This window comes from Lepus europaeus, chromosome 16 (assembly GCF_033115175.1).
Source record: "Lepus europaeus isolate LE1 chromosome 16, mLepTim1.pri, whole genome shotgun sequence".
In the NCBI taxonomy this organism is placed as follows: Eukaryota; Metazoa; Chordata; class Mammalia; order Lagomorpha; family Leporidae; genus Lepus; species Lepus europaeus.
In genome coordinates, this window is record NC_084842.1 from 32366944 (window position 1) to 32394802 (window position 27859).

A 27859-nucleotide genomic window follows, 5' to 3' on the forward strand; every position below is an offset into this window, starting at 1 on the left:
TACAATTTCCTTAGGAACTGTGGAGGAGCCACACTGTGGTGTAGCAGCTAAAGTCATCATCTGCTAGCCTTCATCCCCTATGGGTGCCAGGTCCTGTCTACGTCGTTCCATTACCAATCCAGCTTCTTAGTAATGGCCTGAGTAAAGAAATGGAAAATGACTCAAATGTCTGGGCCCCTGCCAACTTGTCAGAGATCTGGATGAAGCGACTCGCTTCAGCCTGGCCCAGCGCTGTCCATTGTGACTAACTGGGGAGTGGACCAGCTAGAGAACCCCTCTCCCTTCCTTCCACCTCTCTCTCTTTCAAAATAAATAAATAAATCTAAGAAAAGAGAAGAATACATGAAATCAACAAGTAGCAAAAAATGTGTATAAAATGAAAATGTCTGTTTTTCATGGTTGCTTCTTCTCTCATCCTACTCATCAGAAGCAAAATCTTTTTCCAATGTTTTTGTTTTCCTGTACTATATATTCAAAAATGAGGAATTTGATCTTCATTTCTTTCTACCTAAGTTCAACACTGCAGAATGATGAATTAATTATTACATGTATATTAAGGAAACTAAGTAAATTAAAATTTCCAATTGAGTTTCAATGACTAATGAAATGCATTTAATATGATAAATAAAACATCCTCATGGTTAAATTGAGATCTATGCACGACAGTATAAATGTCCAAGTAAAACATGTAAGGACAACATTCCAAAAAATATTCACTAATATATATATTTTCCTTTTCCAACATCTCTCACCCCAAACACACACAGATAGACACACACTGAAATGGACACAAGTGACACTTTCAGATAATACATCTACAAACCTCTGAGTATTAATCATTAATCCACAGTGCAATCAACATTTCTAATAACAGCAATCTACCAAAGTTCACCTGTTGAATTCCTATCATCCTGTTACACCACTATTTCACTATTCCTGATAGATCTCGAAGAGAATAATTATTTCCCTCTACTGAATCTAATTCTTCTGTTCGTGTACAAGTGTTTCCATTGCACACCAGGCATTATAGCCTTGTTTGAGACATTTTTTTTTTCCTATAGGGGCTATGAACACATTTTAGCACCAAATATGTTAGGTGAGCCAAGCCTTTTCAGTAAGGTACTTAATACATCACTCTGACAAAAATGATCAATTCAGGGGGGAGGTCACATCAGGCTAAACAGAGCCACTAAACATTCCCTGGCTCTGTTGGCCAGGAATACTTTTATTTTCTCAGTGGTTGTGACTGTGAAATGATTACTTTAAGTCATTTTTGCTTTGGATTATATAGAGTCTAAATACAGGGAAAGTATAAAGGGAAACATTGCTGCCAGAACACTTCAGCACATCATCATGTCTCAAATCAGCTCCACATGAGTTTGCCATACTCATACATAAGCCATTACAGTCATTTAATTCAGCTGAGTATCTGAATGATACCATTTTTATTATAATCAACTAAATATACACACAACATCAGCACTGATATTACTACAAAATTATGCATTTTCATTGCCTATTAGGTGTAAATTATAACAATTGCTCATGTGTTTTATTTGTTTCAGCTTCTGCATGAATGGTCATTTTGGAGATGTCAAAAGGATGATATAAATGGCACTTCCTACCTATTTTATTAGAGAGTAATGAAATACTCAAAATTGTTTTGTTTTTGTTCAGATATTAATCAGAAAATTATGAGATACAAGGATAAATACAAAACATCAACTTAGATCACTATTTAGGATTTGGATTGCAAAATCTTAAGTTTTTCAGGGTACATAATGTTATATTAACTAGGAATTTTCAGCTCTAATATGTTGCAGCTTTTAATATACAGTCATGTTTCTAGGCATATATACATAGATGTATTAGTGCTGATATCTTGTAGTGGCAAATATAAAAATTTTGGTGACATATTTTTACCTCAAACTTATATATGTTTTTGACAAGTGGCTTCATTGCTGAATATAAAGGTACTCATCTATGTTGTTGTCTATAGTTCATTATGTTTATTGCTGAGTAGTACTCTATTGTTCCAATATCCTATATTTTCATGCATTCTCCTATTAAGGGAAATTCAAATTATATCCAGTTTTTGTTAACTAAACAAAGGTATATGAGTGAAAATTTGCAGACATTTTTACTCAAACTTACATATTCTCCTTTCTCTGGGATAAATTCTGAGTAAAATAGTCAGATTCTATGGTATGTATACCTTTTTCTAATAAAGTTTAAAAGTGCTTCCAAAATGGTGATACTATTTTATAAGCTCATCAGTAGTATAGGAAATTTCTATTTCTTCCACATCCTTACTAACACTTGATAGGTTCAATTTATGTTTAATGGTATACAATGACATTGTTTTGTATTTTGCTGATGAGTCGTGACATTGAACATACATCTTTTTTTGCTATTATGTTCAAGTATTTGCCCATTTAAAATTAGTTTATGGGGATGATGCTGTGGCATAGCTGGTAAATCTGCCACCTGCACCTGTATGGGTGCTGATTCTAGTCCCAGCTGCTCCACTTCCAATCCAGCTCTCTGCTATGGCCTAGGAAAGCAGCAGAATATGGCCCAAGTCCTTGGGACCCTAAACTCACGTGGGAGACCTGGAAGAAGCTCCTGGCTTTAGATTGCCCAGCTCTGGCCTTTGTGGCCATTTGGGGAATGAACCAATGAATGGAAGATCTCTCTCTCTCTCTCTCTCTCTCTCTCTGTATGTGTGTGTGTGTGTCTGTCTTTTCCTTTCTGTAACTCTCCCTTTCAAAGAAATAAATAAATCTTTAAAAAATACTTTGTTTTGAGAGTTGTTTACACAAAACAGATAAAAATCTTTCATGATATATGTAATTTAGGGACCAGTGATGTGGCCCAACAGATTAAACTGCCACTTGGGGTGCCAGCATCCCATATGGGTGTCAGTTTCAGTCCTGGCTGCTCCACTTCTGATCCAGCTCCCTGCTAATGCGCCTGGGAAAGCAAGCAGCAGAAAACAGCCCATGTACTTGGGCCCCTACTATACACATGTGAGACCCAGAGGAGGCTCTGGGCTCATGGCTTCAGCCTGCTGGACCAGATCGTTGCATCCATTTGGGGAGTGAACCAGTGGATGGAAGATTTCTCTCTTTGTCTTTCCTTCTCTCTCTCTCTCTCTCTCTCTCTATATATATATATATATATATATATATGTAACTTCGTCTTTCCAGTAAATAAATAAATCTTTTTAAAAATGTGTGTGATTTATTATAAATATTTTCCCCAGTCTATGGCTTTCCTTTTCTTTACTGTAAGCTTTGTAGAAACAAACTTATTTAATCACGATGAAATCCAACTTATCAACATGTTCTTAAATGGATTGTCCTTTGTTATCATAGCTCAAAATAATCATGCTGTTTGAGAGAAGCTGAAACAAGTATATGCTATACAATCCCATATATATAAAAGCCTAAGAAATAGAATATTCATATTTACCTATAATGCCAGAAAGGCAATCAATGATTACCTACAAAGTAGAATTAAAAAGGGGATATCTAGAAATTTTGAGACCAGAGAATAGTACCATTATTTTGATTGTGGTGATGATTTTTTAAATAAGTTTAAATATGTGCAGTACATTATATGTCAGCTTTAATAAAATTTATTTTAAAAAAAATCATGTACATGGCATGACAACATATGTGAATCATCTGTTGAAACTGCAAATAAAATTGAATAAAGCATAATTTATTTTTAACTGCTTTCAATGTGGCTTGAATACTTCTTGAATGATTTTTTGAACTTCTAATTCTTAAACTAAGAGGAAAAACTGACACTCAATGACCATCACAAAAGAACTGAAAGGGTAATGAAACACATGGATATTCAAGTTTGTAGTTTCCAATTATATGGTAAAGTCCATCTTTTTTTTTTTCTAACTACTGAGACAGATCTGGCCATATCCACTAGTAATAATCACAGTGACAATGTTCCATTACCAAATCCCCTTATTTTCCCCTAGGTAACTTATTATTTCACTGAATTACTGCTAAATTCTGTTTCTGTAGCTTACATTGCAGCCAGAATGGAGATTGTTTATTTTCCACAAGACTGGCTTTGGAATAATTCCTGGTCATAGTGCTCTGACAGTTTCTTTAGGCAAAGAAAAAAGGTAAAGGAAAAAAAAATCAGTAAAGGAAGGCCAGAAGATATAGCAATGAAAATTATAATTAATTTTCTTTTATTTAGAAAGGGAAACAGAGACAAAAAATCAAAATGTGCTTAGTTCCAAGATAATTTGGCTTAGAGAAGATTTTCACTTCTTTAACAACTAATGCTGTTGCCTCTGGCATATAAATGGGAAAACCAGGAGTAATAAAGGCAAATAAATCTCAGCCCTGTAGTTTATTTGTTGAAAGACTTTAGTAAGGCATCTAACAATAATGTATTTATAAAAATATTTTAAACTAGGGAAAACATCAACTCTTCTTTTCTTTTACCAGTCTTAAAGCTATAATTGTTATCCCCTAAGAATTGCAATTAAACAACAAAGAAATTTACAAGCCTTCTAAAAACAATACATGGAATTAAAATATAATATCTAATGGTAGTACAGGTAGATTTTTTTTATAGAAAGATGTATTTTTGGGGCCGGCGCCGTGGCACAGTAGGTTAATCATCTGCCTGCGGCACCTGCATCCCATATGGGTTCTGGTTTGAGTCCTGGCTGCTCCTCTTCCAATCCAGCTCTCTGCTATGGCCTGGGAAAGCAGTGGAAGATGGCCCAAGTACTTGGGCCCCTGCACCTATGTGGGAGACCGGGAAGAAGCACCTGGCTCCTGGCTTCGGATCAGTGCAGTGCATTGGCTGCAGCTGTTCAACATCCAGGGCTGTGCCAGACAAAATCCTGGAGCCAGGATATTCTTCCAGGTCTCCCACATGGTTGCAGGGGCCCAAGGACTTGGGCATCTGCTCCTGCTTTCCCAGGCACATTATCAGAGAGCTGGATCGGAAGTAGAGCAGCCATCATTGAAACCCTATAGATGGCAACTTTGTCTCACAATGCCAACCCTAGGTAGCAGATGTTTAATCTGAGATGGTTGTGCCCCGTATCAGCAATTCTTAATCCAGCTTCCTGCCAATGTAGCCCCTAGGAGGCAGCAGTGACCCATTATGTAATTTGGTTCCAGTTATCCATGCAAAAGATTTAGCCCTGGCACAGCCCTATCTGTTGTAGGCATTTGAGGGTTGAAACAGTGAATGGGATTTCTGTTTTTCTATCTCTGTGCCTGGTAAATAAATTTAAAAAAATAAAAATAAGCAGTGGCACAAAATATTGGTTAAGAATTGAAACAAAATGTGGGAAATTAATGACAATACTAATTCACAAAAAAATCATTAACTGTGAAAAAACAAGACTCCTTTGTGTTTTGCTTTATCAAACATCAATTCTATTCTTCAAAGTTAGAAAAAACAGAAAAACATCATTTTATCTGAAAATGTTCTCTGCACTCTTGCATCCAATATATCTTTTGTAAACTGCTAGAGTGTCCAAGCCACTCAAATGACTTCTTATTATTCCATTCATGATTCAAATACCTTTCTCTTAAAACAAAATAAAAACAAAAATGAAAACACAACCACTCCCCATTCTCCTCCACTGAGAAATCAGTTTTTTGCAGGCCAGGTTTATAATTCCCTTACAGCTTAATATGCTGTACAAAAACACAATTAAATCTATATATTCATATATTGAAGTAGAAAGACATTTAATCCAGGGAACTGTGTGATTACAGATCTTTGGGTTTTTCAATCAGCTTTCTGAATGCTGTAGATTAAGGTGGCTGCTGTTAGATTACTGACTGCATTTAAAGACATCTTCATAATGGAGATGACAATTCTTCACCTACACTATCATTGCATCTGCTCCTCTATCCAAAATGCCAATGATGCAACACTGTGATACTGAGACCAATAGGCTCTGAAGTTCTCATATCTCCCTATAGCACAAAATATGTTCACTCTCTTGCACTTCCCATATCTCCTGAAGTGTTTCCAATTAAAATAATTCACCTTGAAGGATCTTACATGAAAGAGTTTATTGAAATTTTCATCTATATCTCTGCCATTCACACATAGACATAAAACCAAATCAAAATAAGGCTCACTGCCAATGGACTGCATCTATCATAATCCAGCCTTGGGCTAACTCAGTATCCAAACACACACTTCTACTTGCAATGATAAAAATGTACATCAAAGTAATTTTTAAAAAAAAAACTCTTATATACAAAAAATTCACTCCAATTCTTCCCCCAAAAGAAATATTTAGCACTCAACAGATATTTTCTTTTTCTCTGAGAGATGCTCTTTCCTCATCTAGTTTAATCATGATCATGTTTGGTTTCAATTTCAGGTAATTAAATATAAAGTTGACCGGCAAAAAAAAAAAATCAGCTTAAAGTATAAGAGTGTTTTGCAAATACATACGATAAGTTAAATTTTTAAAAATCCAATGCTACAGGAAGAAAATGCTAGGTAAACTAAAGTTTTCTTGAACCCACCAGAAAGTTGTTACTCATACAACTAAGTGGCATAAAAGTTGTAGGGAAGACACTTCAAAATGATGGAAGGAGAGCATGGGAAAATCTGTGGCAAAGAATATGAAGGAGAGATGCAGGGAGGCATACAAGCAATAGGAGCAGTCAGTGTAAGTTTTTACATATTAGCAAATGTTGAACAAAACATAATAGAAATTCTGGCAGAGACATGAGCTGAGTTAGTACCCACCCACATGATCTACTTTACAAAGCTCCACTAACAAATTCATAACAGTAAGATATGTGTCAAGATATTTAAAAGTTATATTGATTTCAGCACTAGTATCAGAGAGCCTTAGCATTGATAACATAAACATTATTATGTGGACACTCCTGCCTGAAACGTAGATTTAACAATTTATAATCCATTTAGTTTCTAAGAGCAATTCATTTGTGCTGTGTACCAACTACATAATTAAGAAATGCTACTGTGAATACAATTACAACTTTGGGAGATCTATTGTTGGGTGACAAGTAGAGTACAGCTCTGCAAATCATGTTTCGTCCTGGACACTCAAAAGCTGAAAAGCTTAAGCATTAAAACCCCAACCTATATGGATAAATGTAAAACAAGTAGACCATTTCTGGCTTATTTACTTTTGAATGGAGTTACAAAGAAAAAAATATATTGCTTTAGTTATTTATTCACCATGGGATATTTAACCAGCATTAAACATTTTTAAGTAATCAAATTTATCAAGGGTTCTATATGAAAATGAGAAATTAAGATAATTTACTGAGCTCAATATGCAATTAACCTCAGAAACATTAACCAGCATGTGAATTTGCACCAGAGTACATATGAAAATAATTTTTGCTTCACTGTCTCATATTTAATATATCTTTCTGCTTAAATTGCAGATCAAAATTTAGCATGTAGGTTTATAATTTTTATATGTTGTAAGTCTGCATTTGTTACTCCTGATAAAAATAAATGATGTTAATTCACATAGCTTAAAAGATCAAAATAAACAAAACCTCATCTGAGTTTAGCTATATGATGCATAACTTTTCTGGGAGTAGGAATGTTGTATTCAAAGAGAAAAATCCAAATGACATCAGTTATAAACATGAAAACATAAAACAAAACATGCTGTGGTGTTTCATATGTAATCTCAATAATGGAATACCCTATAGGTTGTGTTCATCATTACTTCCCAAACATTCATGTTTTCTAGTGAAATGTTAAAGAAGAAAATGTAATTATTAATAGCCATATCCAAAAAGTTCTACCTTATGATATACCACTTGGACTTTGAAATGAATAAAACGATGAAAAACAAATTCATACATTGAAAACCCAATATGTCTCTTCACAGATATTCTTCTTGTTCCATATTTTTATCAATATTATGTGGTTGCTATCTTTATTTACTAGGAAGTGAGGCTAATAATTCTGAAGCAATGTTGCCAAGATTACAGCTAGAAAAATATTAATCTGAACATATTTTCCAATGGCCATTTTTTCTACATGAGAACTTAAACCTAAACTACTTACCAGTTCTAAAATTGATAAGCATAATAAGCAGAAGGCAGAGGCATTTTGTGCCTTCTAAACATACCAATCATTCAATTGTCACACAAATAAGTATCCAAGCATCTATGAATGTACAAATAGTATATATATTTAATCAAACAATTAATTTATTAATACTAGTATAAATTGAAGAGTTTGCTTTACTTGCAGAATATGGTCTATATATGATTCTCATGTTCTTATCACAATCACTCAATAGCTTCTTCAACAGTTTCCTAAAACTTAAAAATTTTGTGGGAAACTCTACCAAACCTATTCATTTAATTCTCAGTAAAGACTTCTTATATGAATCTTTCCTGTGTATGCAAACAAAGAAGAGAGGGGAAAACAAAATATTGGGAAAACGGGAGTTTTTTTCTCCTTTCCATCTAAGTCCTGATATGATCCCTCAATTAAATAAAAGTTTAAAAAAAAAAAAAGAGTAAAAGAAACTCCCTAGGAAGATGAAGACAGCACTTCTCAAGCTTTCTCCTTTCAAAGTCCTTCAGTTCTCTTCTGAAAAATGCCACTCTGCAACAAGATAGATCTCCCTTCCAATAACCATGAGAATGCTGTCTTTTTCTGTCTTTGCCCCTTTAATGCATTCTTGATAGGACACTGAGCCACGGAATAAAAATATGGAGTCATTTTTTAAAAATTCTCTTCTGGTGGGGCACATCTGTGGCTGTGTGCATTCTTTCATGGAAATAGTGCTTTCTTTGATTATAATTCTTAAAATGTAGAATCAGTCCATCAGTTGATATTGCTTAATCAAATCATAGTAATAAGCTTATGAAGTAAATGTACTATGGGTTAGTAATTTTATATTAATATTGAAAACATAAATCTGAGATTTTCCATTTCTGTATAGAATGTTGGCAATTGCATTTAATCATAAAGAGACATCATTAGGATGATGAAAAACCAAGGTGTCCTTCACATAAGTAACTTTTTTAGGAATAATAGATAGTTTTAATTATATACCTAGATAGAGGAACAAAATTCCTATAAAGAAAAATAATACAATACAGTAAGAAAAGCATATTGGTTCATTTAATAAAACATCTTCTTGTCTGGCCCATTTTATATATAAATTTGTTTGGTTTTGTGAATACAACTTTTAAAAATGTAGTAATAATAACAAAAATAGCTCTCAAATGCTTATTCTGTGCAAGGCTGGGTATATAGCTTTATGTTCATTATCACATTTAGTCCATAGGACTACTCTCATTATGTATTATAACCCTACATCATTTAATTTACTTAAGTATCAAACTTAATTGATGATCAAGTTAAAAATGAATCAAGTTGTAATGGCAAGCATTGTGGTACATTGGGTAAAGCCACAGCTTAGGATGCACACATCCCATTCCAGAGTGCCAGTGTGAGTCCTGGCTACTCGATTTATGATCCAGCTTCCTGCTAATGTTCATTCCTGGGAAGCAGCAAATGATGGCTCAAGTATTTGGGTACCTGCCACCCATGTGGGAGATTATGGCTTCAGCGTGGCCCAGCCCTGGCCCTTGGGGACATTTGGAAATGAACCATTAAAGATTAATCTTTCCTCTCTCTTTCTCTAATTCTGTCTTCCCTGCACCCTACTCCATGTCTATTGGTATATCTTTTAATACATAAAAACAAATGTTAAAAATAAATTGATCAAAATGTATTTTCTAATGATTCATTAACTACTCTCATATTCATGCTACCTTTTAAATTATTTTCTTTTTTTTTCCTTTTTTTTTTAGTAAATATAAATTTCCAAACTACAGTTTATGGATTACAATGGCTTCCCTCCCCCCCCATAACTTCCCTCCCACTCGCAACCATCCCATCTCCCGCTCCCTCTCCCATTCCATTCACATCAAGATTCATTTTCAATTCTCTTTATATACAGAAGATCGATTTAGTATATATTAAGTAAAGATTTCATCAGTTTAAACCCACACAGAAACACAAAGTGTAAAATACTGTTTCAGTACTAGTTATAGCATTACTTCACATTGGACAACACATTAAGGACAGATCCCACATGAGAAGTAAATACACAGTGCCTCCTGTTGTTGACTTAACAATTCGACACTCTTGTTTATGGCATCAGTAATCTCCCTAGGCTCTAGTCATGAGTTGCCAAGGCTATGGAAGCCTTTTGAGTTCCCCAACTTCGATCTTATTCCGACAGGGTCATAGTCAAAGTGGACGTTCTCTCCTCCCTTCAGAGAAAGGGACCTCCTTCTTTGATGGCCCTGTTCTTTCCACTGGGATCTCACTTGCAGAGATCTTTCATTTAGGGTTTTTTTTTTTTTTTTTTTTTTTTTTTTTTTTCCCTGAGTATCTTAGCTTTCCATGCCTAAAATACTCTCATGGGCTCTTCAGCCATATCCGAATGCCTTAAGGGCTGATTCTGAGGCCAAAGTGCTGTTTAGGAAATCTGCCATTCTATGAGTCTCCTGTGTATCCCGCTTCCCATGTTGGATCGTTCTCTCCCTTTTTGATTCTATCAGTTAGTATTAGCAGACACTAGTCTTGTTTGTGTGATCCCTTTGACTCTTAGACCTATCAGTGTGATCAATTGTGAACTGAAGATGATCCCTAGGACTAGTGAGATGGCATTGGTACATGCCACCTTGATGGGATTGTATTGCAATCCCCTGGCACATTTCTTTCTTTTTTTTTTTTTTTTAAGATTTATTTATTTACTTGAAGGTCAGAGTTACACAGAGAGAGGAGAGAGAGAGAGCTCTTCCATCTGCTGGTTCACTCCCCAGCTGGCTGCAACAGCTGGAGCTGCGCCCATCGAAATCCAGGAGCCAGGAGTTTCCTCCTGGTTTCCCACGTGGGCGCAGGCGCCCAAGGACTTGGCCATCTTCTGTTTTCCCAGGCCACAGCAGAGAGCTGGATCAGAAGAAGAGCAGCCAGGACTCGAACCGGCACCACATGGTATGCCGGCACAGCAGGAAGCAGCTTTACCCGCTACACCACAGCGCTGGTCCCTATCTTTCACTTTAATACACACACACAATATTTTTTTCTGAACTTTTTGAGAGTTTGTTTTATTCATCATGTCTTTTTACTCCTTGATATCTTGGTGTGCATTTCCTAATATAATAACAACAACAATAATAACAACAGGATATGTTCTTATGTAACCTCAGAATACCATCAAGTTGAGGAAATGTAATACTGATGCAATCTTTTAACCCTCAGCCGTCACAATCGTGCCCCTTGGGGCACCCTCAAGCCACACACAGGGTGCAGTCCAGCAGCATGGTCTCATGTAATCTGGGACAGTTCCCTTTTCGTGCAGAACCCCAGTATTCACGCGAATACAGGGCGGCTGTTTGATAGGTTTCTGTTCAGTCTGACTGCTATTTCTTCACGAGGCATTTTTGGCTCCACACCCACAGACGCGTCCTACTCTGAGTGACCTCTGGACGCACAGCACGCCCCGCGCACCTTACCTGTGACACTGTCGATCATTCGGCTGCACTGTGTGTCCTCCACCACGCGGTTCGTACGTTTTGTAATTCAACACGTTTTCCCTCTGCGTGTATCGTGCCCAGTTCAGCACCCCTGGATTAGTCTTGCCTAAATCAATGTCTATGACAGTCGCAGGTGATTTTTCTAGGTGTGTCTCTCCGAGGTTTTTAGCCAGCAAGCCACCGTTAGAAAGCTCTGTCATCGGGCACGGTTGATTCCAGCTGTCCCTCGTCTGGCCTGAGGGAAGCCTCTCCGGCGCGCGGCGGCGTCGTTCTGGGCCTGACGCCGGCGGGAATTGGCGGTCTCGCGGGACAGAGCGGGAAGGCCCGCCCACCATGTGGCCGGCGCTGCTGGCTGGTGGGCGGGGACCCGGATGGACCAGGACCGCTGCTGCTGTGGGCCGTTCTTTTCTTGCCCTGGGGCGCGGGGACTGCAGGTTTGTAAGGGTTTGGATTCTGTGAGGTGGCCCCGCGGGCCTCGGGGCTCAGGGGCGTCCAGCCTTGAAGCGAGGGAGGCCCCTGGCGTCCCGGGCCCTGGGCTCGCGCGGCGCCATGTCCTGTCAGAGCTGCGGTGCCGGCCTCCACAGAGCGTCTGAGGGGGCATCTCAGGCTGCACGGTCTCGTGAGAGCCAAGTCCCTGGTTCAATCCCCTCTCCCCCACGTGTCGTTCCGTGTGTAGGGGCTCCAGAAACTTCGTGAAAGATGAAATGAAAAGATGTTTGTTTTGGTTAAAAAATACAGTAATTCACAATTTTTTTCTAACATTTTCCTTCACTTTTTGGAAGAACCCTTATACGTATGGACTTCAAAAAAAAAAAGTTTGGCACCAAATTAAACTTCCGATTGAGCATGTGCCAAACTGTACATCTCCTCCCTCTCTTATTCCCACTTTTATATTTAACAGGGATCACTTTTCAGTTAAAATTTAAACGCCTAAGAATAATTGTGTGTTAATTACAGAGTTCAACCACTAGTACTAGAACAAAAAAAAATACTAAAATGGATAAAGTATTACATTGTACATCAACAGTCAGGACAAGGGCTGATCAAGTCACTGTTTCTCATAGTGTCCATTTCACTTCAGCAGGTTTCCTTTTTGGTGCTCAGTTAGCTGTCGCCCATCAGGGAGAACACATGATATTTGTCCCTTTGGGACTGGCTTAATTCACTCAGCACAATGTTTTCCAGATTCCTCCTTCTTGTTTCAAATGACTGGATTTAATTGTTTTTGACTGCTGTATAGTATTCTATAGAGTATATGTCCCATAATTTCTTTATCCAGTCTACTGTTGATGGGCATTTGTGTTGGTTCCAGGTCTTAGCTATTGTGAATTGAGCTGCAATAAACATTAATGTGCAGACGGCTTTTTTGTTTGCCAATTTAATTTCCTTTGGGTAAATTCCAAGGAGTGGGATGGCTGGGTTGTATGGTAGGGTTATATTCAGGTTTCTGAGGAATCTCCAGACTGACTTCCATAGTGGCTTAATCAGTTTGCATTCCCACCAACACTGGGTTAGTGTTCCTTTTTCCCCACATCCTCTCCAGCATCTATTGTTGGTAGATTTCTGAATGTGAGCCATTCTCACTGGGGTGAGGTGAAACCTCATTGTGGTTTTGATTTGCATTTCCTGATGGCTAGTGATCTTGAACATTTTTTCATGTCTGTTGGCCATTTGGATTTCCTCTTTAGAAAAATGTTTATTGAGGTCCTTGGCCCATCTCTTAAGTGGGTTGTTTGTTTTGATGTGGAGTTTCTTGATTTCTTTGTAGATCTTGGTATAAACCCTTTATCTGTTGCGTAGTTTGCAAATATTTTTTCCCATTCTGTCGGTTGCCTCTTCACTCTCCTGACTGCTTCTTTTGAAGTACAGAAACTTCTCAATTTGATGAAATCCCAAATGTTAATTTTGGCTTTGACTGCCTGTGCTTCTGGCTATCCTTGTTTTACCCAATGGCAATTTTATGAACCTCTAGGGATAGAATTAATTTCTGGGGTATAGTATAAATACTTCTTTTCAAAGAAGTCTTTGCCAGTAGCTATATCTTGCAGGGTTTCTCCAATGCTCTCTAATAATTTGATGGTGTCAGGTCATAGATTTAAGTCTTAATCCGTGTTGAGTGAATTTTTGTGTAAGGTGAAAGGTATGGGTCTTGCTTCATGCTTCTGCACATGGAAATCCAATTTTCCCAGCACCATTTATTGAATACACTGTCCTTACTCCAGGGATTGGTTTTGGATCCTTGATCAAATATAAGTTGGCTGTAGATGTTTGGATTGATTTCTGGTGTTTCTATTCTGTTCCATTGGTCTATCCATCTGTTTCTGTACCAGTACCATGCTGTTTTGATAACAACTGCCTTGTTATGTCCTGAAATCTGGTATTGTGATGCCTCCGGCTTTGTTTTTGTTGTACAAGATTGCTTTAGCTATTTGAGGTCTCCTGTGTCTCCATATGAATTTCAGCATCATTTTTTCCAGATCTGAGAAGAATGTCTTTGGTATTTTGATTGGTGTTGCATTGAATCTGTAAATTGCTGTTGGGAAAATGGACAATTTGATGATATTGATTCTTCCAATCCATGAGCATGGGAGATTTCTCCTTTTTTTGGTATCCTCTTCTATATCTTTCTTTAAGGTTTTGTAGTTTTCATCGTAGAGATCTTGAACATCCTTGGTTAAGTTTATTCCAAGGTATTTGGTTTTTTTTGTAGCTATTGTGAATGAGATTGATCTTAGAAGTTCTTCCTCAGCCGTGGCATTGCCTGTGTATACAAGGCTGTTGATTTTTGTGCATTGATTTTATATCCTGCTACTTTGCCAAACTCTTCTTTGAGTTCCAATAGTCTCTTAGTAGAGTTCTGTTGGATCCCCTAAATAAAGAATCATATCATCTTCAAAGAGGGATAGTTTGAGTTCTTCCTTTCCAATTTGTATCCCTTTAATTTCTTTTTCTTGCCTAATAGCTCTGGCTAAAACTTCCAGAACTATATTGAATAGCAGTGGTGAGAGTGGGCATCCCTGTCTGGTACCAGATCTCAGTGGAAATGCTTCCAACTTTTCCCCATTCAATAGGATGTTGGCCGTGGGTTTTTCATAAAATGCTTTGATTGTATTGAGGAATGTTCCTTTTATACCCAGTTTGCTTAGAGTTTTCATCATGAAAGGGTGTTATATTTTATCAAATGCTTTCTCTGCATCTATTGAGATAATCATATGGTTTTTCTTCTGCAGTCTGTTAATGTGGTGTATCACATTGATTGTTTTGCGCATATTGAACCATCCCTGCATACCAGGGATAAATCCCACTTGGTCTGGGTGAATGATCTTTCTAATGTGTTGTTGCATTCTACTGGCCAGAATTTTATTGAGGATTTTTGTATATATGTTCATCAGGGGTATTGGTCTGTAATTCTGTTTCAATGCTGCATCTTTTTCTGGCTTAGGAATTAAGGTGATGCTGGTTTCATAGAAAGAATTTGGGAGGATTCCCTCTTTTTTGATTGTTCTGAAATAGTTTGAGAAGAATTGGAGTTTTTCTTTAAATGTCTTTTAAATTATTTTCAATATGATGATGATACTATGCCTGACTAAACTGATTTAAAATATTCATATTCCTGAATGTGAATCTTCTATATCAGAAATGTTATTTAATGAAATACAACATTAATATAAATTTGTATTATTTTTTAAAATATCAAATATATATGCCAAGAGTTTCCAGATATTTAAAATAGGTACAAATTATATATCAAATTACATATTATACATCTTATTAATTTCACTTTTTATTGGAAAGTGCTATCTTCCTAGAATTTCTTTCTTCTCTGAAACAAAGTAATTTTATATATCACTTCTTTGTGGTTGCTTAATAGGACTTTTAATGATATCATCACCATTCATATAGTGGAACATTATTAAAAAAATGTGATTTGGTTTTATTCCCTGAGATTATTAACAAATTCAAAGTGAATCAATGTCTTTGATAATTCATTACATGTTTATCTAGTAATATCTATTTGCTTACCTAAATCATTTTAGCTTTAGAATGAAATGTTGATAGTAAAGTGGCAATTGTGTATAGAATGTCACTTATTTTTTATATGGATAGGAGAACAGTCAAGATTATATTTTTATAGTCCTCTAAATAGTTTTTACACATAATGTGAGTAAGAACTTTTCCATCTTTATTATCAAAACTTGCACATGTAAAATTAAAATATTAACACTTAAAATCATTAATACAATTATTAAAAAGCATATCTTTTATGCGACTTGAATTCTAATTATTTCCCAATATCACTTATATAATTTTTCTGAATTTCACTATTTGAAGAAATAGTGTATACAGGAAAAATCGGAGAGGGATTTGATTGCCTCTGTTGAACAAAAACAACAAAAAAAAATCCTATAAAATAAATTTGACAATTCATATATTCCAGGAATGATTTTTTAAAATGTCTTCAAATAACTCTTATTATCCAGAGATATTTGAGCATTTCAATATCAGGTAAACAACGTAGAATACATTTACTTCACTTATTTGTACATATTCAAAAGTTCTTATCTACCATCCAAACACAAACAAGAATGACAAAAGTAAGCATATAACACTAGTTAAATAATGCTTAAGGGTAAAATTTGCAGTTCCATGTGTTCATGGAAAAACTTGATTACATGAAAACTTTTCTAGTATTCTCAGAATGGTAAATAAAACGCAGATGTTGTATCTATATCATAAAGATACATAACTAGAATTTTAAAGAGACATCATTTTGTGGAAAGCAGGTCATGTATTGCTTAACTCTTTCTGAAATAACTGACAATTTGTAATGAGAAAAATATATTCAGTGTTTCAGATAAAGAATATGTTAAAACTGAAAAGAAATGTTATGTCATAGCTCTGTGTTACCATAAACTAAACTGAACCTATAATTCAAAATACTTTCCTTTCTAATTTTAATTAAAAACATTTTATTTTTAGCCAACACATAAAACGTATTCATATACGCATTGGTCAATGATATAGCTGGTGTGGAAAATAGTATGGCATTTTCTCAAAAATTAAAGAAAAATTAAAATGATCCAGCACTCCTACTACTGAGTTTATATGCAAAGCAAGTGAAATCAATATGTGGAAAAGATACCTGCACTCATATGTTTACTGCAGCACCATTCACAATGGCCAAGATATGCAAACAACTTAATGTCCATTAATTAATAGGAAGATAAAGAAAATCTGGTACATATACACCATTAACTACTTACTCATCCATAGAAATAATGAAATGTTGTAATTTGCAACGTTATGGTAAGTGACCAATTTTTCCTTTCAAATATGAAATCATCGGTTTGGTCTCTAATGATGTTTAAAGTGATCCAGAAACCTAGCTTTACCAAAATGTATGTTTTCTTGAGTAAGAATATCAAATTTGACAGAAGCTTCTCTGTAAAATAACAGGCAAATATTGCTTTGGCATATGTTGCATTACTTGAACGATCCTAGTCATATACATTATTAGTGAGAGAATTGATCTTAGTTTTGGAAACTCATCCATGAAAAATAATTTGGCAATTTTTCTTCTATTGAGCTATCCATGTTTTACCCAATGGCAATTTTATGAACCTCTAGGGATAGAATTAATTTCTGGGGTATAGTATAAATACATTTGTAGTACATATAATCTGCCCACAATATTTTCATATATCAGTTGACAAGTCTGTGCTTTTCTTGGGGAATTAATATTCTCTCAGATGATATAGTACTCATTGAGCCACCAGTCATAATATTAAAAAAAAAAAAAAGGTTCAAAATGGATAGACAATGGTCGGTGCCATGGCTCACTTGGCTAATCCTCTGCCTGTGGCACCGGTACACCGGGTTCTAGTCCCGGTTGGGGCACCAGGTTCTGTCCGGTTGCTCCTCTTCCAGTCCAGCTCTCTGCTGTGGCCTGGGAAGGTAGTAGAGGGCACCCGCATGGGAGACCAGAAGGAAGCACCTGGCTCCTGGCTTTGGATCGGCACAGCGTGCCGGCCGCAGCGGCCATTTGGGGGGTGACCCAACGGAAAAAGTAAGACCTTTCTCTCTCTCTCTCTCTCTCTCTCTCTGTCTAACTCTGCCTGTCAAAAAAAAAAAAAAAAAAAAGGATAGACAAGTGATCTATAATAGGTCAATCAACTCCTAAATTACATAAATATACAAATCTAGGAAGTCATTTTAGCTGAGTTGCCCCATGGTAAACTTTAGTAAGAGAATTTTTTTATTCTTTTAATTTTGTTAAGATATCTGAATCTGCCTCAGCTTTCTCTTTGACTTTTCTTGAGTTGTGATATTTTGTAATTACCACAAGCTAATTAAAATCCATCAAATGAATGGTTTTTTTTTCTTGCTTAAATTAGCTTTTTCCTGTTTTAAACAAGTTATTTGAAATATGTATCAATACAAAAAAAAAGCTATCGTGATTCTGGTAAACTGAAACATATTACATGATTTTCACATCACAGATCAGAAATGCATTCATTCAAACCTTCAGTTTATTTGGCCTAAGCTGATCTAACTTTTAGTCATAAAGAGAGAGCTACAGAGAGGAGGTGACTGGGAAACCTATTTGATTGATGGGATATAGTAAATGCAGGCTTGTAAGAAGTTATCCCTTTACCCCCACACACAAAATCTGCAAAAGTAAATCAGCAAAAATTGATTGTGAGAGCATTATGCATTTGTATTCAATAAAGCCACATGGCAGTGAGGATGATATAAAAGTTATAATTTTGTTATCCTGAAAAAATGCTACATATTCATTTAATCTTATTGTAAAAGTATATCTTCATTTTTCAATGGTTTGGATAATAACATTTATAACTTGACACTTATGGATAGAACGAACCATGGCACACATGAACTGCCTGTATTGCAAGCCTGTCTTCTCACCTTTGTCATTTTTCAGTACTCCCTCAACCCTTCCTCAATGTTACTTTTCTTTTAATCTTTATTTTAATGGTACATATTTGTGAAGATATGATGATGAACCATTCCTGTATTTTCCTGTCACATCCTATTTTAAGCTCTTGTCTTGGTATAATTAATGACAATATTATTAAAAGTGTCCAGATGTACATGAGAAACTGTATGCTCAATGTCCATTTAGTGTTGCTAAAACATAATACCTGATGCTGTGGTACTTTTTAGAGTGAAGATTTTTATTCAGTTCATACTTATACAGCATGAAGGTGCAAGGTTGGGTGATCCCACCTGCTGGCCTCTGTTGAGGGCTCCCCTGGCTGCTTCACACCATGATAGGGAAGTGTGACCACAAAATGGCTGCAGAGAGACTGAGCATATAGAGTGGAATTGCTTTATAAGTCTATTCTAGAGGTACTTCTTGATGAGAAAGAATGTACACTCCATGGAGAAGAGCATTGAGCCCTTCCTGAGGGCAGTGTCCTATTAATGTAGTCTCTCCTCAAATATATCCCCCAACCTCTTTAAAATACCACCACCTCCTAATGCTTCCCCACTGGAACCAACCTTTCAGCACATGAGACATGCTCAAGTCATAGCAAACCATAGCATTCACCATACCACAGGACAAGAAACAAGGAGATTAGTAGGCCACATGTAGGAAGAATGGTTATCATAGCACAGAGATTTCTATCAGAATTATTCAAACTCTATAGAACTCCAAGCAAAGAAAAGTAAATCATAAAATTTGTAGTTAAAACATTTAGCTTCACACGTAAACTTTTGAAAAAAGCTTTCCAAGTGAAAGGAAAAACTGAATAATATTCACAAAAACAAATTGAGACATTTCATTCATAACATTCAAGAAAAATTGCCTGCCTGTGTGTGTCACAGAAAGTAACTGGCATATGAATAATAGATTCAGAGAAAAATTTGGAATTTTGTCTCCTTATGCTGATGACTATTCAATAATATGAAATATTAGTAAAAAAATCCTTGCTGCTTGACTTACAAAATATGTTACACAGCCCTACTTTATTTGTGTAGACATATGCATAATTACTCTGATATCTAAATAAGATAAAAAATAGGTATTTTCCCAGGGTATATTTTATTTATACTTTTAATTAATCTGGTGATTTTATATGTTTCCTCATAACAAGTCTCATGTGGAAATGATTCTAAACAGATTTCCTTGTTTCACAGAAGAAAAAAGAATATGAAAGTATCTGATATAAATTTGCATAGTCATGCACAACCAGAGTCAAGCAGTTCTAGAGTCTATATTTATAACTTAATTATGTCACTATGTCTCCTGGCATTTTATGGTGAATAGTTACAGAAATACAATGTAACTGCTTGGTCACACAAATTATGTATTTTAAAACTTAAATACCTTAAAGAAGGTAAGATTCAATTGCTCAATTATTTTTAAGTAGGATGTCAATCAAATAAACTTATTTTGCCTTTGAATTATATTGGAGACAGACATGTACAAAATTTCTGAATTCAAAAATTGTGGATATAAATAGTGGCTGCAGAGGCCAAAGTCAGCTAGAAAGCTATCAAGGCTTTACACAATTCTTGGGATCTGTGCTGTGGCTTAACTGGTAAAGTTGCCACCTGAGATGCCGGTGTACCATCTGGGTGGGCAGCAGTGCAAGTCTCAGCTGCTCCCTTTCTGACCCAGCACCAAGCTAATGTAACTGGAAAAGCAGTGGAAGATGTCCCAAAGTGCTTGGACTCCTGCCAACCATGGGGGAGACTCAGAAAAAGCTCCAGCTCCTGGCTTTGGTTTGGCCCTTGCAGCCATTTAGTGAGTGAACCAGCGGATAGAAGATTTCTCCTTTCTCCTCTCTCTGTAACTCTGACTTCCAAACAAGTGTTTTTGAAAAAAAAAAAATAGACTTCCTGGGACCGGCACTGTGGCATAGCAGATAAAGACACCACCTGCAGGGCCGGCATCCCATATGGGTGCCAGTTCGAGTCCCAGCTGCTCCACTTCTGATCCAGCTCTCTGTTGTGTCCTGGGAAAGCAGTAGAAGATGGCCCAAGTGCTTGAGCCCCTGCAGCTGTGTAGGAGACTTGGAAAAAAGCTCGTGGCTCCTGTCTTTGGATCAGCTCAGCTCTGGCCGTTGCGACCAACTGGGGAGTGACCAAGTAGATGGAAGACCTCTGTCTCTGCCTCTCCTTCTCTCTGTGTAACTCTGACTTTCAAATAAATAAGTAAATCGTAAAAAAAATATAGATTTCTTGCAGTTGCTTCCCAGATAACAGGACCTTCAACCTCAACCTTAATCTGAGAAATCTCAGCCATGAGCAAGAAACATCTAATGTATGTTAAGAAGTGAGCGGTATGTCTTCGACTCATAGTAGGAAAAGAGACTGATAAACCCATTTGGCCTCTCTTTGCATACAGATAACATCCTGTGTTGCAATGAGTGTGTGAATGAAGTATACCTTCCCGATACAGCAATCAAGCCTGTTTGCTATTTATTTTCAGTAATTTTTCAACAAGGTACTGTTCAATTTTCAGTGTGATTGACAACCATACGCAAATACATATTACATAAACTGGAATCAATATGTGTACTCACCATCTAAGAAATAATGAAACCTGTAACCAAACTCAGTTCTGTGGAAATGCCAACTCAGGTAAATGATGTCTTCCTTGTTGAAATCCTAACTTAAACTAGCTAAATAACTAAATAAATGACTTTGAGTTATGCTAGAACATTTGTTATTCCTGATGAAAACCCAAAGTATAATAGTTGCCCCTTTTCTGTAGTGGTCACTTTGACTGATTTTTTTTTTAATTTATTTGACAGGTAGAGTTATAGACAGTGAGAAGGAAAGACAGAGAGAAAGGTCTTCCTTCTGTTGGTTCACTCCCCAAATGGCCGCTACGGCCGGTACTGCGCTGATCCAAAGCTAGGAGCTGGGTGCTTCTTCCTAGTCTCCCATGCGGGTGCAGGGCCCAAGGACTTGGGCCATCCTCCACTGCCCTCCAGAGCCACAGCAGAAAGCTGGACTGGAAGAGGGGCAACTGGGATTAGAACCTGGTGGCCATATGGGATGCTGGTGCCGCAGGCAGAGGATTAACCAAATGAGCCATGGCGCCGGTCTCCCCGACCAAATTTTTGTACCTCCAGCATTTTGAATTGACCAAAAGTGCTATTCAACTATATCTCATAGCCATGACCTTTAAGTCAATAGAATTCATGATGAATGTTGAATTCCCATTTTTGGATATTATTATTATTATTATAATATTCTGCCTCATGATAGTCCTCCAACTCATCAAAACAATTATTTTATCTTTTGTTCTCACTTAAATAATAAACATTTCAATAAAGGCAACTTATATGAAATAAGCTAGCCAAATTTTGAAAGTGAAATATTCATTTATCATCATCAATGAGGTAGTATGTTTCATCTGTCAAGTGAAGATGAACTGACTTCCAGATAGTGAAAACCTGATAGTAAATAAGATTTTATGACAAATTATTTGGCAAAACTTTATTCATAGGTTAAAAAGTGATATTCATTTATCTGTAGATCAGAAACTGAAATTTTCATCATTGGACACCATGTACTTCATGACCTGACATACCCATCAAAAACTAGGTAAACAGAGAGATTTCATTGTCACTTGAAATGAGATAGAATCAATTACTGAAGTAGAATTTCCTATAGATCTATGGATACACTACACATTAAAACTATTTACAGCCACCCTACTGTGCAATAAAACCCCAGAGCTTATTGATTGATGGGTGCTAGATTATAGCTAAATAGCAATAATATAAAATTTTTTAATGAGTCTGTTTTTACAGAGAGAGCATTCTGTACCATTTATCAACACATTGCATTTTTTAAAAAGATTTATTTATTTATTTTAAAGTCCGAGTTACACAGAGAGAGGGAGACAGAGAGAGAGGTCTTCCATCCGATGGTTCACTCCCCAACTGGCCTCAACGGCCGGAGCTGAGCCGATTTGAAGCCAGGAGCCAGGAGCTTCTTCTGGGTCTCCCACACAGCTGCAGGGCCCCAAGAGTTTGGGCCATCTTCTACTGCTTTCCTAGGCCATAGCAGAGAGCTGGATAGGAAGAAGAGCAGCCAAGACTAGAAACGGCACCCATATGGGATGCTGGCGCTTCAGGCCAGGCATTAACCCACTGTGCCACAACGCCAGCCCCAACAGATCGGATATTTTCAGTGTTACATTTGAATTCACAAGTGTCCTTTCAGCTAACTCAGTAGTATATGAACCTCTTCTCATTGGTCAGAACTTCAAGTAGAATATCAATTGGGTCAATTTTCTTGGATTAGATAGAGGTGCTGCATAACGAGTTAAGATTTCTCCATTTGTTCTGGGAATTGGAATGGATATGATAGGATATTATTGATCAAATAATATGATTGAAATTAAATTTGTGATCTTCAAAAACTTTTATTAATTATTGTAATCACTATAATTGTCTTAGAATATCTACTTCTTATCATAAAATCATTAGAAAATATAATTTCTATTCATTTATATTCTCATCAATTCCTGGCGATGATATTTGTCAAATTAATTAGTTGATCAATATCTGCTTAAAAATAACTAAAAATGAGGCTGGCGCCGTGGCTTAACAGGCTAATCCTCCGCCTTGCGGCGCCGGCACACCCGGTTCTAGTCCCGGTTGGGGTGCCGGATTCTATCCCGGTTGCCCCTCTTCCAGGCCAGCTCTCTGCTATGGCCCGGGAAGGCAGTGGAGGATGGCGCAAGTCCTTGGGCCCTGCACCCACGTGGGAGACCAGGAGAAGCACCTGGCTCCTGGCTTCGGATCAGCGAGATGCGCCGGCCACAGCGGCCATTGGAGAGTGAACCAATGGCAAAAAGGAAGACCTTTCTCTCTGTCTCTCTCTCTCTCACTATCCACTCTGCCTGTCAAAAAAAAAAAAAAAAAAAAAAAAAAAAAAAACCTAAAAATGAATATTAAAATGAAAAAATTAAAATTTAAGATACTAATACATCAATAGTATACAATTGTTTTTTAATTATTAGATTTGACTGTCTTAACTAAAAGGAGGATAAACCAATATCTGTGTTCTATTCAGTTCTATTCCATTTGGGAATTTCCCATAGTCTTATTTATGTATTATATTTGGGACATGCAGAAATAGAGTTTCCTTCTACTGTTCACTCCCAAATGTCCGCAATAACTGGGTTTGGCCAGATCTGTATCCAGGAGCCAGGAACTCAATCCAGGTCTCCAGCATAGATGGTAGGAAACCAATTACTTGAGTTACAACTGTTGCCTCCTAAGGTCTGCATTGGTGGGAAGCTGGCGTCAGCAACCAGAGTGGTACTCAAACCAAGGCCCTACAACCTGATGCAGGCATCTTAATCAATAGGCTAAATGCCCTCTCATACATATGTTCATTAATCTATAGAATATAAAATGCATTTTGATTTATATTTCTTTTTAAATTTTTATTTATTTATTTATTTTGGACAGGCAGAGTGGACAGTGAGAGAGAGAGACAGAGAGAAAGGTCTTCCTTTACCATTGGTTCACCCTCCAATGGCCGCTGTGGCTGGCGTGCTGCGGCTGGTGCACCGCGCTTATCAGAAGCCAGGAGCCAGGTGCTTCTCCTGATCTCCCATGCGGGTGCAGGGCCCAAGCACTTGGGCCATCCTCCACTGCACTCCCTGGCCACAGCAGAGAGCTGACCTGGAAAAGGGGTAACTGGGACAGAATCCGGCGCCCCGACCAGGACTAGAACCTGGGGTGCCGGCTCTGCAGAAGGAGGATTAGCCTATTGAGCCACGGCACCGGCCTGATTTATATTTCTTAATACCTGTTCACTTATATGAAAATAACTCATTATTGGTAATGTGAAAAAACAGAAGCACTGTTTGTACTACACTTCAAATATTACTGAGCCAGCTTTATTACAGTGAGTGCTTGCCCATTTAGACTGCTGATTTCTGCTGTTTTCACAATTACCTGCATGTAAATAGACTGAAAAGTAGTTCTTCCTTTCCTTTTGAATATTCCTGGGGTACTTTTGTACTGACTTTCTTGGTGTTAACAGCACACTATTTTAAAACATAAATAAACATGTTTGTCCTATATGCCATGTGTTTGATTTAAATTTGTAGCTATGAATCTAATTGTGATTAAAATAAAAGCCTGTTGGCATTTTTATGTAAATTAGAATGTTCTTCATTTCCAAATCTGTTTATCTTTTATAATTAGAGGGTTTTTTTTTTCTTTTCATTTCAAAGAATTTAAAATATTTACCTGGAGTTTAAATTAGTTGAGCAGTTTCTTGGGTTCTTGTTAATTAAACCAGACATAATTTTGTTAATATATGATAGATTGCTTTACATTTTCAAATGCCATAAACATCTGAACTTCATCTTAAAGAAGAGTAATATTTGTTTTAAGAGTAGATAGATGACAGACAAGAGATAAAATGTTTACTTTTTGAAATTAGATCACATTGTACTAATACTGTTTTCTCATCAGAATTTCATAATATATTTCAAAATATTATTCACGTGCTAGTCACATTTCATTTTTAAGTTCTATATCTTTAGGTTAGAAATTTATTTATTTAAATACATTTATCTATTTTTTATAAAATCATTCCAAAAAGAAATGTTTCAATATGTTAATGTCCACAACAGCATTAGATGTCTAATAGTCAGACTATAAATGTTTTTATAGGCATCAATGCAATTTTGAAGAATTAGTCCATTTCAAACTTCTTTCCAAATCGGGGAATGCAGTTCCTCTACTTTTCTTCTGTTTTCTTCCCCTGGTCAAAATCAGCATATCTTTCCCTTATTCAACCACTTTGTTAAAGAAAGAATTGAGATGCTGTGGAGCAGCATGTTCAGTACAAGCATACTACACTGAGTGGGTATATCACCTACAACTCTTACAGATGGAAGATGGTTAGATGACATCTTTGGAGAATGAGGTGAGAGCAAATTGTCACTGGTGATACTGCCTGAGGGCGAATCCTGCAGACTACACTGACTTTGAGTCTGGTGGGCAGGGTACTCAGCTAATCCTCTGTACAAAGAGCACGCCTCTTTCACCTGGTCCCTGGACAAGGGTACCTGGTGACCAGCAGGGAGAAAGCACCATTTTAACGCAAGTAGAGGCTGCAGTAGCTCATGTGTGTGCATGACTAGGAAATTTTTATCAGAGAGAGAAACCCATGTTCCCCACTGACTTTGAGTCTGGACTGGAGGGTCGCCAGGAGGTCTGGGTACTCATTTAGGACGCACTCATCCTTCCATTTTTTTTTTAAGATTTATTTATTAATTTGAGAAGTAGAGTTACAGACAGTGAGAGGGAAAGGCAGAGAGAAGTCTTCCTTCTGCTGGTTCACTCCACAAATGGCCGCAACGGCCATTCTTCCTGGTCCCCTGTGTGAGTGCAGGGGCCCAAGCACTTGGGCCATCTTCTACTGCATTCCCAGGCCATAGCAGAGAGCTGGATTGGAAGAGAAACAGCTGGGACTAGAACCGGTGCCCATATGGGATGCTGGCACTGCAGGTGGAGGATTAAACTACTGTGCCATGGCACCAGTCCCATCCCTCCATTCTATCATATCTCCGGGGCTCAAACTGCCAAGGTGGTGAATCCAGAGGCAACTGGCTCTGGGAATGCCTCTGCTGCATGCATGTATGGTACAGGCTCATGGGGCTGAGAATGGATTACCTGCACCCAGTGACTGTGGGAGCCCTGCACACCACGATTGTGGGAAATCTGTGACTGCACAATAGAGCTGGGGGGGTTGGAGCCTCTGAGCAAAGAAATCAAGAAACTCCACAACATCAAAACAAACAACCCACTTAAGAGATGGGCCAAGGACCTCAATAGACATTTTTCCAAAGAGGAAATCCAAATGGCCAACAGACATGAAAAAATGTTCAAGATCACTAGCAATCAGGGAAATACAAATCAAAACCACAATGAGGTTTCACCTCACCCCAGTGAGAATGGCTCACATTCAGAAATCTACCAACAACAGATGCTGGAGAGGATGTGGGGGAAAAAGGACACTAAACCAGTGTTGGTGGGAATGCAAACTGGTTAAGCCACTATGGAAGTCAGTCTGGAGATTCCTCAGAATCCTGAATATAACCCTACCATACAACCCAGCCATCCCACTTCTTGGAGTTTACCCAAAGGAAATTAAATTGGCAAACAAAAAAGCTGTCTTCACCTTAATGTTTATTGCAGCTCAATTCACAATAGCTAAGACCTGGAACCAACACAAATGCCCATCAACAGTAAACTGGATAAAGAAATTATGGGACATGTACTCTATAGAATACTATACAGCAGTCAAAAACAATTAAATCCAGTCATTTGAAACAAGAAGGAGGAATCTGGAAAACATTGTGCTGAGTGAATTAAGCCAGTCCCAAAGGGACAAATATCATGTGTTCTCCCTGATTGGCGACAACTAACTGAGCACCAAAAAGGAAACCTGCTGAAGTGAAATGGACACTATGAGAAACAGTGACTTGATCAGCCCTTGTCCTGACTGTTGATGTACAATGTAATACTTTATCCATTTTAGTATTTTTTTGTTCTAGTACTATTGGTTGAACTCTATAATTAACACACAATTATTCTTAGGTGTTTAAATTTTAACTGAAAAGTGATCCCTGTTAAATATAAGAGTGGGAATAAGAGAGGGAGGAGATGTACAGTTTGGCACATGCTCAATTGGACTTGCCCCAAATGGTGGAGTTAGAAACATGCCAGGGGATTCCAATACAATCCCATCAAGGTGGCATGTACCAATGCCATCTCACTAGTCCAAGTGATCATCTTCGGTTCACAATTGATCACACTGATAGGTCTAAGAGTCAAAGGTATCACACAAACAAGACTAGTGTCTGCTAATACTAACTGATAGAATCAAAAAGGGCGAGAACAATCCATCATGGAAAGCGGGATACACAGGAGACTCATAGAATGGCAGATGTCCTAAATAGCACTTTGGCCTCAGAATCAGCCCTTAAGGCATTTGGATATGGCTGAAGAACCCATGAGAGTATTTTAGGCATGAAAAGCTAAGACACTCAGGGAAAAAAAAAAAAAAAAAACCTAAATGAAAGATCTCTGCAAGTGAGATCCCAGTGGAAAGAACGGGGCCATCAAAGAAGGAGGTACCTTTCTCTGAAAGGAGGAGAGAACTTCCACTTTGACTATGACTCTGTCTGAATAAGATCGAAGTTGGAGAACTCAAAAGGCTTCCATAGCCTTGGCAACTCATGACTAGAGCCTAGGGAGATTTCTGAT